Genomic DNA, 16,224 nt, shown 5'->3' with positions numbered 1-16,224 from the left:
AATGATTAAACTCCTTTCTTTAATATCAGCTTAAAAAAAAAAATCCCACTTACCAGAACATCCTCTTTCTACTGTCTGCCTCCAAGTAGGCAAGTGGGCCAAGGTGCTCTGAAGGAATGTATGGGCTTTCCCTGGGGTGTGAGGGTGAAGGTCAAGAAGTGGGGTAGGGGAGGGAAGACAGTGACATTTTCTTCTGTTAAACCAGTGACCACTATCCATCGAATCACATAGTATGAAGTTCTTTATGCAGCATAGGTTTTTTCCAAGCAGTCACAGACAGTTGAACACTTGGAAATGCCTTCTTTAACAGTTGAAAATTTACAATGCAATAAAACCGTCTTTGCATCATGGCTATGGCATGCACTGGAGTCCAGCTGGGTAGGGTCAAATTCTGAGACCTGTGATTCTTTACTCTAGTAAAGGCCATTTGCTTCCCCCCACAGCCCTTTAGGCTAATAATCTGGGATTGCTACTCTCTCCTGCCTTTTCTTTGTCATTGATGGTACAATAATGATCAGTTCTTGGTGTATCTCCTATTCTTCTTGGTAGCAAGGAAAGCATTTTTTGCAGCAGAGCTTGGAAGGACCCTGTAGGAGCTGCCCAGCAGTTCAGATCACAGAACAGTATTCCCAAGTAAGTTTCAAACTCTTTTAGAAAAAAACTCTCCATGAAGCCTGAAATATGAGAATAGTATTTTAAACTCTTGTGTTTTCCATGACTCTTTCTCTAATGCTTTCCCTTTAAGGGTGATGTCCTTCTATCTTGACATCATCACACTCAAAAGCAGGAACACGGTAATCCCAGCACTTTGAGAGGCCGAGGCAGGAGGATCACAAGGTCAAGAAATCAAGACCATCCTGGCCAACATGGTGAATCCTCATCTCTACTAAAAATACAAAAATTAGATGGGTGTGGTGGTGCGCACCTGTAGTCCCAGGTACTCAGGAGGCTGAGACAAGGAGAATCACTTGAACCTGGGAGGCAGAGGTTGCAGTGAGCCGAGATTGCGCCACTGCACTCCAGCCTGGCAACAGAGCAACACTCTGTCTCAAAAAATAAAAAATAAAAAAAAGAAAAAGAAAAGAAAAGGCAGGAACAACCTGGCAGTTGAGGAAATGACATGTGAAGCCATGATCTGATTCATGAGCCCCTCTAGTGAAAATTAAGCAAGCAGTGAGGGAGTCCACAGTTGAGGTGGAAGACAAATAAAACCGCAGAGTGTCTTCCATTATTCTGTGAGCTCTGAAGATGGAGCAGTGAAAAGGCAGCTTAAAGAACTAGATCCCTAAAGTGGTACTGTTTGTTCTCAAAATATAGTAAAATAGGAAAGAAAAAAATAAAAATCAGTTTGACAATACCCTTAGCAGCATGGGTCAGGCAAGGACTTGAAAGTTATTTGCTTTAGGTAGACATGTACCTGTTTCATTTATTTACGTATTAATTTTACATGTTCATGATTTATTGACAATTTTTTAGTAGCCAAGTATTCACAGAAGGGAACAGTTGTTCCATTGTATTTTTTATTTTTTAATCTTGTTTTTAATTGACACATAATAATTATACATATTTACAGAGTACAGCATGATGATTTGTTACATTTATACATTGTATAATGATCAAATCGTGGTATTTAGCATATCCATCTCCTCAAACATTTATCATTTCTTTGTGGTGAGAACATTCTCTTCTGTTTATTTTGTAATATACACTATGTGGCTGGACAAGGTGCCTCATGCCCATAATCACAGCACTTGGGGAGGCCAAGGTGAAAGGATCCCTTGAGGCCAGAAGTTTGAGACCAGCCTGGGCAACACAGGGAGACCTCATCTCTATTTCAATTAAGAAATTTTTTTTAAAGAGATATACACTACAGTATTATATACTATAGGCACCATACTGTGTTTTCTTATTTTTCTGTGCTGATCATGACACTGTCCATTAGTGTGTCTCGTTTTCCATGTTGCTTTCTTGTCTATAAGACACCTTTCCTCTTCCTTAGTGGTGGGAAGAGAAAAAAACAAAACAAAACAAAACAAAAACCCTTCTAGAACTCAATGGCATTATTCAGAAACTAGATCACATGCTGTTCTTCTACAAGGCAAAATTCTGTGAGATCAATCCTTGCTCAAGACCCTGCTGCAGCCCCAGAACCTGAACCTGAGTCTGCATGGGCTTGTCCAGAAAAAAAGCATCCAGAAGGAGAGAAGCTCCTATTTATGCTACCAACACTTCTCTCTAAGATATGTTTTTGTTGTTGTTGTCATTGTTAAGACGGGAGTCTCGCTTTGTTGCCCAGGCTGGAGTGCAGTGGCGCTATCTCGGCTCACTGTAACCTCCATCTCTGGGGTTCAAGCGATTCTCCTGCCTCACCCTTCTGTCTTGCTGAGATTACAGGCCCACGCCATCGCGCCCGGCTAATTTTTGTGTTTTTAGCAGAGACGAGGTTTCACCATGTTAGTCAAGCTGGTTTCGAACTCCTGACTGCAGGTGATCCGCCTGCCTTGGCCTCCGAAAGTGCTGAGATTACAGGCGTGAGCCACTGTGCCTGCCCATCTAAGATATCTTTTTGAACAAATTTACATTTTTAATTTCTGTACATACATGTCAGATGGAATACTTAACTCTACTATTAGGAATTGTTTCCACAAAAGGGCTGTAGCATTTCATTAGCTTTCACATTCTAGAATTCTATTAGATTGTTTTTCCGAATCAAAGCAACCTGCATGCTGGTTGTGGGAGAGGGTAGGAGAACCGATTAGTCTCCACCTCTGGAAATCTGAATCTCCGTACACTAAGACAAGTCTTGTTCTTCCTGCCTGCACTGCTCAGCAGAGCATTTGCGGCAGTTTACTGTCACTGCCTCACTAATTTTGAAATGCAATGCTCTAAAGAGACACATAAAAGAAGAAAGGATCTGGCATTTTATCAACAGGGCCGGCACTCTGTTTATGAAAACATATTAGAATCATTCTTGGATGAGGTAAAATAAATCACGACAACTCTTTGAAGATTAGAAGAAGAGAGGTGAGGACAAGCTGCTCCACTTAAGCTGCCAAGGCAGTGATGCATGGATTCCCCTAGGAATTCCTAGGAAGGTACTCAACTGTGGTCAACATTCTTTTGGTCAATACATTAACGCATAGTTGTTCATCACAGTGAGATTCTGCATCCGAGCTGGGGCTCTTTCTGTGCTCAGGATATAATCACAACTTCATTTCGGTTTTAGTCGCTCTTGCTTCACCACTGTCCTGGACCCCAGGACGGGCCACTCCACTTGACATCGTTGATTTTTTAAAAATTGGGTTAGGAAAAAAATTGCTTTACTCAATTATCTTTTATTATGTAGTGGTTTGCTTATAAATGCCCAATATAGATTCTCATCTTGGTGACCATGCCTGTGGGTTGCTTTCACCTGTATTTGATCATGGATTTCCTGGAATTTCCTTTTCTACGCTAAACCAGGGCGTTTGCTTGACTGGAGAAGATCCCTAATAAGGGGACAATTCTGTAAGACACAAACACTCCTAGCAATTTTTTCCTCTAAGGAAAGCTATCTTCAAAATGGGGCATCTGTTGCAGGAAACAGAAAAACATCACTCTGAGCTCTTCTTAGGGCAAAGGAAAACATCAATAAGGCTGTGATAGAAGTATTTTTTTGTATGACTTTTCCTCATTGTTTCAGAGACATGGAGTATTTTTAGTGGGTCCCTATAAAGAGGAAAAGCCTAGGTTGGAACAAGCAAGCTTCTTCTTGAGAGCCAATGACAGACTTTCAACCTGGCAAGGTGTCAGTAGACTTTCAACCTGGCAAGGTGTCAGTAGACTCCTTTTCCAACAAGAAACGGACCGTAGTCGGCAGGATTCGAACCTGCGCGGGGAAACCCCAATGGATTTCTAGTCCATCGCCTTAACCACTCGGCCACGACTACGTGAAGGATCCTTTGCTCATTAGCATAAGTCACCTTACTGAACTTTAGCTCCCTTGGAAAGGTAAAATTTTCTGCTAAAAAGTGAATTCGCTCTCAATGTTTCTTATTTTTTGACATCAGTTAGATGACTATCATGCTGTTGTGGCAAACTGACAAGTAACACTTAATCCTCGGACCTGGGAGGACCTCTTATTCTGATGTTTTGATGGAAGGAGACTATGCAGAAGGCATTCCCAGAGACCAAGCTTCCTGCTCCGTCCACTTCTGATGGTGTTCCAGGAGATACCAGCAACAATTGCGACACGCTCTAACATCTGCTGCAGAATTTTGGGTTACAGTGATGATTTGAACAACCTCAAATGGCCATTGATGTTTGACTTATAAAATACATTTTGGAAGATTCACGTAATGGAAGCTTCTGCAATTGATAAAAGGAATGAGATGCACTTCTATTTACTGAGAGGAAATACACTAGTATTTCAGTCGTAGCCCAGTGCATTAAAAGGATACACTAGAAATCCACTTATTGCCAGTTTGAGAGCCTGGTATTGCCTCTAAGAAACTTCATCTTTTCCCCTTGACAACTCCCCCTTTGACCTCCAGTAAACAACTCCCCCTGCATCTCAAATCAAAGGTACATTTTTACTACCATTTTTTTTCTTTTTTAAGTTCCCACTTATTTAAATGCCCCTTGAATGCTTACCTGAGCTTCACAAACGATTCTGGGAAACAAATAGTAGAATTTACTCAGTGTGGTTTCCAGTTAGAAGGAAGAGAGCTGAGGAGTAAACTCAACGTCTTAATTTCTTATTCTGTCTGTCAGTTTTGGTAAATCATCTCTTCAAGGGAATCTGTCCTAAATTGTCAAATCTATTTACAAAACATTGTTCATACTGTATTCTTAGTATATTCTTGATGTCCATATACTAAAATGTAATGTTATCCTATATTTATTCCCGGTATTAGTATTCTCTGTTTTCTCTTCCTTTTATTGAACAATCCTTGATTTAGAACAATAATTTTGTCAATCCTCCCTAAATGCCTATTTTTTGATTTGTTGATGTTCTCTGTTTGTTTTTTTTTCTCTGTGTGTTCTTTTTATAATCTTGCTTCTAATATTTTAATTTGCTGTTTTCCTCTAAATTACTGAGAAAAAAGCTTTAACATCACATATTAAAATGTCTTTATTCTAATATATGCAAGTAGAACTATAAATTAGACTATGGGCACAGTTCAGCTGCATTATACAAATTTTTATATATCTTATTTTGATTATCATTCATTTTAACTAAATGTGATTTCTTTAAGCTATGGCTTTGGATGAGTGTTTTTTCATTTAGTAACATTTGGGGGTTTTCCATTTTATTTCTGAAATTAATTTTATTTTTATTATGCTGGACTCACAGAATATATTCTGTGTCATTTCAATCCTTGTACATTTTAAAAGACTTGCATTAGGGCCCACCAACAGTATTTAAAAATAATATGTAAATCAACATATAAAAATAGTAGCATTTCTATACAAAAATAATGACCTAACTGCAAAACAAATCAAGAAAACAATCTCATTTATGATAGCATCAAAAATAAAATACTTAGGAATAAATCTGACCAAGGAGGTGAAAGATTTTTACATTGAAAACTATAAAATGTTGAAAGAAATTAAAGACAACATAAATCAATGGAAAGATATCCAATGTTCATGAATTGGAATAATTAATACTGTTAAAATGTCCATGCCATCCAAAGCAATATACAAATTCAGCACAGTCCTTATCAAAACTCCAAAGGGACATTCTTCACAGAGGTAGAAAAAACAATCCTAAAATTCATATGGAATCACACACACACACACACCCCCAAATAGCCATAGCAATACTGTGAAAGAAAAACAAAGTTGGAGGCAACACATTCCCTGCTTTAAAATTATATTATAAAGTTAAATAATAATCAAGACATATTGTTCTGATAGCAGCACAAACATTCCTGCATAGAAACAGAAACAGACCAATGCAACAGAAGAGACATCCCAGAAATAAACTCAAACATATACTGCCAACTAATTTTTGACAAGGGCATCAAGAGGACACAATGGGGGAAAGAATAATCTCCAATAAATGATGCTTGGAAAACTGGATTTCCACATGCAAACGAATGAAATTAGACTCTTATTACTATACACAAAAATCAACTCAAAATGGACAAAACACCTAAACATAAGACCTGAACACAAAACTTCCATAAGAAAACAGTGGGAAAGCTCTTTGTCATTGGCCTTGGCAATAATTTTTTGGATATCATGCCAAATGTCCAGGATACAAAAGCAAAAATAAATAAATGGGACCACACCAAACTACAAAACTTCTGCACAGCAAAGAAAACAATCAACAACAAAAAAAGGCAACTTATGGACTGGGAAAAAGGAGTTGATATTCAAAATTTATAAAGAACTGTTATAACTCCATAGCAGAAAAACAGATAACCTGATTAAAAAATGGTCAAGGAGACTTACCTTCTGAGCACAGCTGGCAGCACTACAGTCTCATGAAAAATGGGCAAAGGATCTGAACAATTTCTTCAAAGAAGACATAAAAGGGCCAATATGCATATGCAAAGGTCCTCAACAACATTAATCATCAGAAAAATGCAATTTAAAACCACTATGAGATATTACTTCACACCTGTTAGGATGGCTATTATCAAAAAGACAAGAGACAATGAATGTTGGCAAGGATGTGGAGAAAAGGAAACCCTAGAACACTGTTGGTGAGAATGTAGATTTGTGCAGTCATTATGGAAAACACCATGGATGTTTCTAAAGAAATTAAACATAGAACTACCATATGGCCCTGCAATTCCTCTCCTGGATGTAAACCCAAAGGAGATACAATTACTACTTCATAAAGACATCTGCACTCCCACATTCACTGAAGCACTATTCACAACAGCCAAGATATAGAAACAATCTATATCTGTCAATAGATTAATGGATAAAGAATCTGTGTGTGCGTGTGTGTGTGTGTGTGTGTGTATAATATTACTCAGCCTTAAAAAAGGAGATCCTGCCATTTGCCACAACATGGATGACCCTGGAGGATATTATGCTCAGTGAAATAAACCAGACATAGAAAGAAAAATATTGTGAGATCTTACTTACAGGTGGAGATATATATATATATATATATACACACACACACACACACACACACACACCACATATACATATATGAAGGTCAAACATACAGACAGAATTAAAAAGTGGTTGCCAGGGGTGGATGAGGAGAAAAGAAATATGGAAATGTAGGGTACAACATGAGGACTCTAGTGAATTGAATTGTATTAAATTAGGATTTTTGTTAAATTAGTAGAGTTTAGGTGCTCTTGTCCAAAAAAGATGTAACTGTTTGAGATGATAGATGTTAATTTGCCTCATTGGAACAATCATTTTACTATCTACATATATTTCATAGCATCATGTTGTAAACATCAAATATACACAATACAATATCTTTTAATAAATAAATAATATATATATTTTTAGTTGAGTATAGTGTTCTATATTTGTCTTTTAGGTAAATTGATTTGTTTAATCTTTATCTATACTGAAATTTCATTAAATGTGTATTGTAAAATTTCTGTGGCCATGGAGGTGCACTGCTCAGATCTTCCTTCAAGGAAGAACTTGTTTTCAGTTGCAAGAAATGCTGTCAGCTGACAGCCTCCAAGGCACTTTTACCATCTTCAGCTACAGCACTTTTACCATCTTCCACAGTGTTCAAACTGAGGTTGTTTTCTTCTTGGTGAGCACAGTGGGTGTACGCTAAAGTCTGGTCATTTCCACTTGACTGGGGTCTCATCCATGGGCAATCTTTATACCAAAGCTGGACAAGACTTTCTCAGAGTTGTGCGAAAACCTCAGGCTTTTTCTACTGAATCCTACTTTCTTCCTTCTCTAATTTTGCCCATGCCTGACCCACATCATGGTCTGAAAGCTCTTCCTGCATTCGTCTTTCCTTCTCCTCTTTGTTTATTGTTATGGGCATTATTGTCAATAACCTCTTGCACTTCTAACACATCTTAGTGTCTGCTTTCCAGATATCCCAAACTTTCACAGCTGGTATCAGAAGAGGTCTGTGAAAGCAGATGGTAAAATGTGATTTGACAACTATATTACTCATTGCCAAGTTGGCAAGGAGGACCCCGGCTTGAGTGGTATGAGTGTTCAAGGAGTCTCTGAAACAAAGTGACATATAATTGCTAAAAATTATATGAGTTCTTGAGATATATGTTTTAAAAATCTCTATGGTGCAGATGACGTTGTAAAATGGTTGCGTGATGATTCATGTGTTTTTAAGTTGAAAACATGGGTAACAACCATACAATAATGATTATCTGGCTATTGAAGCAGAAGGGGCTTAACTTACAGAGCTGTGAAGATAGTTAATACAGCATAGTGTCCCTAAGGGTAGAAAAGTTAGGCTAGCGGGGTGGCTCACACCTGTAACCCCAGCACTATTGGAGGCCGAGGCGGGTGAATCACGAGGTCGGGAGTTCAAGAGTAGCCTGACCAACATGGTGAAACCCTGTCTCTACTAAAAATACTAAAATTAGCCAGGTGTAGTGGTGGGCGCCTGTAATCCCAGCTACTCAGGAGGCTGAGGCAGGAGAATCGCTTGAACCTGGGAGGCGGAGGTTGCAGTGAGCCAAGATCGCACCACTGCACTCCAGCCTGGGTTACAGAGCGAGAGTCTGTCTCAAAAAAAAAAAAAAAAGAAAGAAAGAAAGAAAGAAAGAAAAGAAAAGAAAAAAGAAAAGAAAAGGCAGTGAATGTTTGTGCTGCATAATACATAGAATCAAAATAAGCAAGGGCATATGAACAGAAGGCTGAGGACACTTCCCTAATATAAAATAATCTTTTAATGAGTTATTGGACCAAAGCCTGACTCTACTTTTTTTTTTTTTTTTTAGACGGAGTCTCGCTGCGTTGCCCAGGCTGGAGTGCAGTGGCACGATCTTGGCTCACTGCAAGCTCCGCCTCCCGGGTTCACGCCATTCTGGCTCAGCCTCCAAAGTAGCTGGTGCTACAGGCGCCCGCCACCAGACCCGGCTAATTTTTTGTATTTTTAGTGGAGACGGGGTTCACTGAGTTAGCCAGGATGGTCTCGATTTACTGACCTCGTGATCCGCCCTCCTCAGTCTCCCAAAGTGCTGGGATTACAGGCATGAGCCACCGCACCCGGCCGAAGCCTGACTCTACTTCTAAAAGTTTTATATTTAAAAAAATTTTTGTTTTGTTTTATGACTTGTGATTTTTTAAACTAATTTTATGTATTCAGTGGAGTTACAAACTCCATTTCTAGGGACTTCTGCTCTTGGGAAGCTGGAAGAGGAAAAAAAACCTGTGGTCGAAACCTTCACACACGACAGCAAAGGCAAAGTGGGGAATCTAGACTTTCTTTTTTTTTTTTTTTGAGACGGAGTCTCGCTCTGTCGCCCGGGCTGGAGTGCAGTGGCCGGATCTCAGCTCACTGCAAGCTCCGCCTCCCGAGTAGCTGGGACTACAGGCGCCTGCCACCTCGCCCGGCTAAGTTTTTGTATTTTTAGTAGAGACGGGGTTTCACTGTGTTAGCCACTATGGTCTCGATCTCCTGACCTCATGATCCGCCCGTCTCGGCCTCCCAAAGTGCTGGGATTACAGGCTTGAGCCACCGCGCCCGGCCAAGGGAATCTAGACTTTCATCAGGCTGTAACAAGGTGCTTTCCCTCTACCTCCAACACACACACACTCGCACACACACTCGCACACACACACACACGCGCGCGCGCGCGCACGATTTGAAGAAAGCAAAATAGGGAGCTGAGACTTTCATTGCCCCAGGCTGTAAAGAACCCCCTATCCCCAGGCCAGAATGAAAGTCAAATAGCCAGATACCTACTTCCATGTTATTTCTGGGATCCTTAAGCCTATTTTGTTCTGTTTTTTTTTTTTTTGAGGTGGAGTCTCACTTTGTCACCCAGGCTGGAGTGTAATGACACCATCTCACCTCACTGTAACCTCTGCCTTCTGGGTTCAAGCGATTCTCCTGCCTCAGCCTTCTAAAGTGCTGGGATTATAAATGAGAGCCACCACGCCTGGCCAGGTGAACTCTTTTAATGGTGAACTTCAAGTCACAACAGTAACTATCAGTTCAACTACACCAAGGTTACTGAAGACAATGGCTTCTCCACTCAAGCAGGTTGTATACAAATTTCAAATAGAATATGGCATCACCCTGAAGGAATTCCCTTCACACTGTTGGGGAAATTTACCAAGATAGCTTCAGACTAGACTAACTTTACACAGCACATTTTTTAAAGAGACACATTTATTCAGTGTCGTGATTAGACTATTACATTTGGCATCCAACAGCATGGTTGCAAAAAAAAAGAAAAAAAGAAAAATAGAAAAAAAATCCACTACATTAAAACCCTTTGTTGGAATGATATATACTTTCCTCAGAACAGAAACTAAAATAACCTGTTATACAATTAGTCACAAATACAGTCCTCAAGTTTTTTGCCCATACACATGAGTATTTGTCTAATACATGTCTTCTTTGTAGCAGTTAGGCCCTTCCACCACTGGGCTTAGCTGAGTTCACAAATCAGTTGTAGTCTGCAGCTTCCCTGTCACTTCTTTGACTCTCCTCTCCTGGTGAGTTTTGTTTCCTGGCAGTAATTAAAATCTTCTGCCACTGCCATAGCTCCTGCTGCTACTGGAACTGCCATAGCCACCTTGGTTTCATAGTTTGGCAAAGTATTGGCATCCACCACCATAGGGACCAGAGCTTCTGCCTCCAAAGTTTCCTCCCTTTATGGGTCCAAAATTTGAAGACCGATCGTTGTAATTGCCAAAATCATTGTAGCTTCCACCACCTCCAAAATTGCTTCCATCATTATCACATCCCCTATAACCATTCCCACTGCCACCATATCTACCACCACCACGTCTGCCACCAAAGCCACCACAACCACTGAAGTTTCCTCCATGACCAAAGTTGTCATTCTCACCAAAACCACCTCCAATGCTACCACCAAAGTTTGCAGAACCACTTCGACCTCTTTAGCTGGATGAAGCACTAACCATTTTTTGCTTTGACAGGGCTTTCCTAAAGTCACAGTTGTGGCCATTCACAGTATGGTATTTCTGAATGACAATCCTATCCATGGAGTCATGGTCATCAAAAGTTACAAAGGCAAAGCCCCTGTTCTTGCCACTACCTCGGTCAGTCATGATTTCAATCACTTCAATTTTTCCATACTGTTCAATATAATCTCTTAGTTTATGTTCTTCAGTGTCTTCTTTAACATCTTTATCACAGTTAAGTGGGCACCTGTTCTTTGAGAATCTTCTCTTGAGACAGCTCTCTTTGGTTCCACAACTCTTCCATCCACCTTGTGTGGCCTTGCATTAATGGCTGCATCCACCTTTTCCATAGTGGCATATGTGACAAACCCAAAGTCCCTGGAGTGCTTGGTGTTTGGATCTTTCTTACTGCACAGTCCGTGAGCGTTCCCTATTGCTCAAAATGGCTCCTCAGGCTCTCATCAGTTGTTTCAAAGCTCAATCCTCCTGGCCGGGTGCAGTGGCTCATGCTTGTAATCCTAGTACTCTGGGAGGCCAGCCTGGCCAACATAGTAAAACCCTGTCTGTACTAAAAACACACACACTCACACAATTAGCTGGGCGTGGTGGTGCACACCTGTAGTCCCAGCTACTCGGGAGGTTGAGGCAGGAGAATCACTTGAACCCAGGAGGCGGAGGTTGCAGCAAGCCCAGATTGTGCCACTGCACTCCTCCAGCCTGGGTGACAGAAGAAGACTCGTCTCAAAAAAAAAAAAAAAAAAAAAAAAAAGCTCAACCCTCCAATGACAACGAAAAGCTTCAGCAGTTGTTCAGGCTCTTTAGGAGACTGTGACTTAGATATGATGGCAGTGGGAAGAGAGACATTTAACAGTGTTTTCTCAGCAGCGTCCATGGTCAGAAAAGGCCAGGTTTACTTTTATTATCTGAATAGTATGGTTGTCTTATTTTATTTATTTATTTATTTATTTATTTATTTTTTAGTACTCATTGTTTAGTACAAGAATAAGAATTTTAGCTATTAAACATAGAGTGAAAATCTCCTTGTGAGCTTTGTTAAGATACTGTCAATCATTGAAATATGAATGGATTTTTACTGTTTTGGGATAAAATGCTTCAATAATTAATAATTTGTGAAAAACTTTACATTTTATGTAATATTAAGATTAAAATTGAATTTAATATAAGGAAGTTAATATAAACATAAGAGTTCTTTAGATTGCTGTATAGGAAGATCATATACTTTTATTCTCAACAAATATAAATATTTACATTAGAATAAAATGAAGAATAATAAAGTTGTAATTACATCTTAATACTTCATTTCTAGAATATTTAAAAATACCTTCAAAAACTATTTTCTATCTTAGCCTTGAGTCTTTAAACAAAATTTCTATATGATAACTTTTTTCATTTTGTCAAAATAATTTAAAAGCAAAATGTCTATTTTGTCACATTAAACTTTCACAAGGGGGAAACGTTCCAAAATTTTGTATTATATCATGATAAATCTTTGTGTATGCAAGTATAATAAAATCTTTGAAGAAAAGGAAATGTTTAGAAGCAATGAAGTCCATCTAAGTTAAAAGTGGGCATCCATTTTTTGGCCCAACTGTGCAGTAGAGTGACTGAAGAAAAATCTAGTAAATGATATTGATACACAATAATATCAACCTTTGAAATTTTGACTAGTAAAGTTTTGATTGCAACACAATTCTTATAGTAATATATTGATATAAAATATAATACATTAAATACAATGCTAATAATAATTAGTTTTTCAATAAAATTCTTAAATTTTTACATCCTGACATTTTATTCACAGCAAAGGGGTGCTACAGTGTAGCTTTGGCCATGACCTCAGACAAGTACTAATTTCATAGTCATTCATTCAGCATTTGCATGAATTATAACTTCAGTAAGCAGTTTTAAAATTATCTTTTATTATGATAAATGACTCGAGTATAATTTGATCCTTATTACAACATCCCATTTTGTGAATTATTGTTATTCATCATTTTAGTTCCATTTTGTTTCTACATCTCAAAATTTAGTAATTATTAACTAATATTTTAACAGATTCTTTAACAAATATATTATTAGTTTTGTAGAGACAGGGTCTTACCATGTTGCTCAGGCTGGTCACCAACTCCTGGCCTTAAGTGATCCACCCACCTCACCCTCTGAAACTGTGGGAATTAAAGGCATGAACCACTGTGCCTGGCCTATATAGATTCTGTGGCTGAATCATAATGAAAGAGAAAATTGATGGAAAAAGAAAAGTTTAGGAAGAAAAGAAATTATAGATAATCATATTGATGAACATAGTGGTCTAATACGCCTAAGACTTCATATGACTAGGGAGACTTCTCTACCAATGAACTATGCATCCTCAATGGTACTGTCATAACTAAATTTCTGCTATGGACTGAATGTTTGTGTCCCCCTCAAATTCATATGTGGAAGCCTCTCTCTTTCTCTCTCTCTCTTTCTCTCCCCTTCTCTCTCCCTTTGTCTCTGTCTCTCTCTTTCTCTCTCTCTCTCTCTCTCTCTCTCTCTCCACAGTATGTGAGGATAGAGCAAGAGGACAGTAGGCTGCAAATCAAGAAGGGAGGCCTCACCAGACACTGAATCAGCTGGAACCTTGATTTTGGGTTTCCCAGCCTTCAGAATTGTGAGAAATAAATATTTGTTGTTTAAGTCAACAAACATTATATAGTTACAGTAGTCCAAACTGTCTAAAACAATTTCCTAGGCTTCTATGTAGCTAGGATGGCAGGCATGTGCCCTAAGCTTTGCCAATCAGATGTATTTCTTCTTTCAGAAGAAATATGTATATAAACAAGGGGGGAAAACTCCAAAATTATGTATTATATCATGATACATCTTTATGCAAGTATAATAAAGTCTATAAAGAAATGTTTAGAAGCAAATTAGGGATTTGCTTCTAAATTAAAGGTGGCATCTATTTTCTTGCAACATTTGCCTTGGTAAGGGTAATGAATAGATATCTGCTAAAAGCAGGTAGATATTTAAGCTTTTAGAGGCAGTGGTGGCATAAGGCCTAGCAAAGGCATTCCATGCTGGGGAACATAATGCTGCTAGCAGTTAACACTAGAAAATGCATGAGGAATCAGAAGGAATGGGTAGTACAATATAAAAGGGTGAATAATCATTATGTGCAGAAGCATTTGGAAAATGAAAATGACAGCTCAAATTCTCCACAAAATGTATGGTTGCAGAATCAGGAATTTCCTCTGCAGTAACATAATTTTTAATTTTTGTGACTCAAGAATTGCCATAATTCAAAATCAAATTTATATTATAAATAACTCTAGGTTTCCCATTAATGGAAAGATGAATGAATGAGCTGTGGCATGTTCATATTACACAGCAGCTAACATGAAATCAGTGAATGAATGGTAGCTACATACAACAAAAGAGATGATTAATTTTAGTAATATAAGATTAAATGAAAAAAGATTATAATATATAGCCTGATACCCTGTATCCATAATTAAAATACACAATTTTATAAATACTAATAGATAAGATCAAACTAAGGAAAGCACTTTGGACTTATTTCTTCAGAGACCCAGTAACTTCTTTGTCTTACCTTAAGTTGTGACAAATCCAAACATTTACCAGAAAATTAACTTGCAACAGGAGACATTTAGTTTTATGAAGACAAAATAATCACAGAGACATCTAGGATACAATTTTAAAGCTGTATCATTCTATGGGACATATTCAGTATTGACAGCAATTCTGTGTGGTAGGTTAATGTCATAGAAATGACCAACAGAGCACCATGGAAGCACTTAGAAGATGTATCTGGGTATTTACTTACCGTGTTGACAGTGATTGAAGTTACCATGCGAAGATCCAATAGTGTTCAAATACCTAAGAGAGTTTAAGCAATTTTTATTTAAAATACAGATTTATTTTCACGAATCCTTGCTTCTCAGTGGCAAATGAAACACCTGTAAATTCTAGTGATTGCACCTGAAAGGCATTATAAAGCCTCATTCTCTTGGGAAAAAGATACATACAAGAATCTTTCTTCTCCCTCAAATCTGTTGAGTCCTTTTTGTCCTCTGAAGTGAATTAACCGCATTTCATAAGGCAATAAATCAAATAAAAAGTTTAATTCAACTCAAATTATTTTGGGCATTAGAATATCTGTTAGGTGGTGGTGAGGAGGGTACTAAAAGGAAGGAGGTATGAGGAATGGTCTCCTGCTCTGAACATAGAGCAGAGAGTCAGTGGGCCCCATACAGAGTCCGCGTCATACTTTGGGTTCATATGAACTGGAGATTCCCTGCCAATCGCATCTAAGGGGGAAATTTATTTTAGAAAGAAAAAAATAGTGAGGAAGCAAGAATAAAAAAAAAAACCAAAAACTTCAGGTTCCACCGAGATTTGAACTCGGATCGCTGGATTCAGAGTCCAGAGTGCTAACCATTACACCATGGAACCTCACTACAGCTGTTCTTACTAGCACTCCTTCCTGACGGAATATATCTTCATTTCTGAATTCAAGCTGTCTTCCCTTTAAGAACCTAAGTGTCTACCCTAATGTTCGTTATCTGCCGCCACCACACAAGTTCCCTTTTCGTTTCGCACAGGGCTCTTCGTGCAAAATCCAAGAGCAAATCGGTTTCCAGGGACAGATAAGGTAAGTCCGTGTCCCCCTTAGACTCTTAGCGTCCCTCTGCCTTCTGCAACCTTCGGGGTTCCCTAGCCTCGGTTCGGCCGCCCTCAACCCGGCTGCCCCGACGCAGGGGCAGAGGGCACCAACCTAGAGGCGCTGACAGATTGCGTTGTTGGAAGAACCGCGAGGCTTGCCGCCTCCCGAGCGTTTGTCCGGCGTTCTTTGCTCCTAATGCTAGGCACACTTTTGAAAGTTCGATTTCGTAACATATAAATTATGGATGACTTCAGTTGAGGTGGCATGTCAACTAGTCCTAGCTGTGGCGTTGACGAGGGTAAAAAACAAAAAACAGGACACCGAAAGATGCTTTCAGCTTCACGGGAAGGCTCCACCTCGTGGATACCAAAGGGTAAAGCACTGTTAAAAGCTCGAATATTTGCAAAGCAGGATTTTGTAATTAGTTTCTCACTGATAAAGCTTTGACTTGGTCTTTTTCAATGGTATTAACTATGAGCCTC

At 38.9% G+C, this 16,224-nt stretch overlaps 2 non-coding genes and 1 pseudogene across 2 annotated transcripts; all 3 read right to left on the bottom strand.

The window, feature by feature from the left end:
* Positions 1-3,847: 3,847 nt before the first annotated feature.
* Positions 3,848-3,929, bottom strand: TRNAS-AGA. The gene has a single exon. It is a non-coding gene; the product is annotated as a tRNA-Ser (tRNA).
* Positions 3,930-10,647: 6,718 nt separating this feature from the next.
* LOC112622542 lies at positions 10,648-11,563 on the bottom strand (annotated as a pseudogene).
* A 3,896-nt stretch (positions 11,564-15,459) lies between these two features.
* Positions 15,460-15,531, bottom strand: TRNAQ-CUG. Its single transcript has one exon. It is a non-coding gene; the product is annotated as a tRNA-Gln (tRNA).
* Between the last annotated feature and the right edge of the window lie 693 nt (positions 15,532-16,224).

The sequence above is a fragment of the Theropithecus gelada genome, chromosome 4 (assembly GCF_003255815.1).
Source record: "Theropithecus gelada isolate Dixy chromosome 4, Tgel_1.0, whole genome shotgun sequence".
In the NCBI taxonomy this organism is placed as follows: domain Eukaryota; kingdom Metazoa; phylum Chordata; class Mammalia; order Primates; family Cercopithecidae; genus Theropithecus; species Theropithecus gelada.
Note: the sequence above shows the minus strand (reverse complement) of the source record. Positions and strands in the feature narration are given on the sequence as shown.